This window comes from Nannospalax galili, unplaced genomic scaffold (assembly GCF_000622305.1).
Source record: "Nannospalax galili isolate Female #2095 unplaced genomic scaffold, S.galili_v1.0 scaffold4658, whole genome shotgun sequence".
NCBI lineage: Eukaryota > Metazoa > Chordata > Mammalia > Rodentia > Spalacidae > Nannospalax > Nannospalax galili.
Genome location: NW_008341476.1, coordinates 13,707 through 15,944, shown reverse-complemented (window position 1 = coordinate 15,944; position 2,238 = coordinate 13,707).

Here is a 2,238-nt window from a genome sequence, read left to right as displayed (position 1 = left end):
CCAGGTTCCTGCCCTGAGTTCCTACTTTGGGCTCCCGGATGAACTGTGACCAGGGATATGTAAGCTAAGTAAACCCTTTTCTTTCTGTCCTGGTTTGTTTCTTCATTGCTGTGACAAAACACTCTGACCACTACCAACTTGGGGAGGAAAGGGTTTATTCAGCTGTCGTCTCCTAGGTCGTAGTTCATCAGGGAGCCCAAGGTAGGAACTCAGGGCAGGAACCCGGATGCAGGAGCTGGGTCCCAGCGCGCCAGTGCTCTGCTTCCGGGTCTGCGGCCACGCCCCCTGCGGGCGGCTCTGACCCTCCTGCCACAGTGCCCTGCTTCCGGGTCTGCGGGACGCCCCCTGCTGGCGGCTCTGATCCTCCTGCCACAATGCCCTGCTTTCGGGTCTGCGGCCACGCCCCCCGCGGGCCGCTCTGACCCTCCTGCACAGTGCTCTGCTTCCGGGTCTGCGGGACGCCCCCTGCTGGCGGCTCTGACCCTCCTGCCACAGTCCCCTGCTTCCGGGTCTGCGGCCACGCCCCCTGCTGGCGGCTCTGACCCTCCTGCCATTGTGCCCTGCTTTCGCGTCTGCGGGACGCCCCTGCGGGCTGCTCTGACCCTCCTGCCACAGTGCCCTGCTTCCGGGTCTGCGGCCACGCCCCCTGCTGGCGGCTCTGACCCTCCTGCCACAGTGCTCTGCTTTCGGGTCGGCGGCCACGCCCCTGCTGGCGGCTCTGACCCTCCTGCCACAGTGCTCTGCTTTCGGGTCGGCGGCCACGCCCCTGCTGGCGGCTCTGACCCTCCTGCCACAGTGCTCTGCTTTCGGGTCGGCGGCCACGCCCCTGCTGGCGGCTCTGACCCTCCTGCCACAGTGCTCTGCTTTCGGGTCGGCGGCCACGCCCCTGCTGGCGGCTCTGACCCTCCTGCCACAGTGCTCTGCTTTCGGGTCGGCGGCCACGCCCCTGCTGGCGGCTCTGACCCTCCTGCCACAGTGCTCTGCTTTCGGGTCGGCGGCCACGCCCCTGCTGGCGGCTCTGACCCTCCTGCCACAGTGCTCTGCTTTCGGGTCGGCGGCCACGCCCCTGCTGGCGGCTCTGACCCTCCTGCCACAGTGCTCTGCTTTCGGGTCGGCGGCCACGCCCCTGCTGGCGGCTCTGACCCTCCTGCCACAGTGCTCTGCTTTCGGGTCTGCGGCCACCCCCCTGCGGGCGGCTCTGACCCTCCTGCGGCTCTGAGCCTCCCTCGGGAGCCCCACCCTGACAGACGTAGCCCTGCCATCCGTTAGGAGCCCGCGCTGCGTACAAGCGCGTGCCCTAGAAGAACGTGTACGCACGCGTGGGGTGCTGCGCCTGCAGAGTCCCGGTCGCAGCGGCCCTTATTCCCAGCCGTTATTCCCAGGCATTACTCCCCGAAGCCTCTCACCTTCTGGGTAAGCAGGTGGGACTGACGCCGTGGCTCCTCAGCGCTCCTGGCCTGCAGACCCCTTCAGCAGGATTGGCTTGGCGCTGATCACAGTCGCCATGGCCATCCCCGCCCCTGCCTCGCCTCTGGGTCCCAGGTCGCCCAGGTGTCCCGGTTCCAGGTCTGCGGCCACGTCTCCTGCTGGCGGCTCTGAACCTCCTACTGCCGGTGCCAGTGGAAACCTAGTCTTTACCTCAAAGAAAAAGCCTTTACCTCCCTTTATTGTTTCCTGAGCTGAAGGATGCTCCTTTAGGGGTCACTGATGCTGCAAACGGCAGGCTCTTCCTACAGCTGGATGTGCCGTCACCTCTGGAGAACTCCGGACGCAAAGTCAACCATCCTGTTCATCTCTGAGTTCAACAATATTGACATTGTTGGAACTTGCTCTTCAGAGACAGGTAACAGGACATTCGACTCACGGGGAGCAGAGAACAAACAGGGGAACTTTGCATCAGCCCTACACGTCCCATCCCCACACATTCATTACCAGTGAGTACCCAGTAATTAATTTTTAAAGGTTAATTTTTCAGAGCTGGGGAATTGACTTACTAAGTAAAGTGCTTGCTACACAAGAATAAGGACCTGAGTTCGAATCGCCAGTACTCTCATAATAAACCAGGTGCAAAGGCGTACACCTGTGATCTGTGCACTGGGGAAGTGGAGACAAGAGAATCCCTAGAGGTTGCTGGGCATCTACTCTTGCTAAATCAGTGATCTCCCGGTTCAGTGAGGGACCCTATCTGAAAAATAAGGTAGAGCATGATAAAGACATCTGACATTGACCTCTGACCTC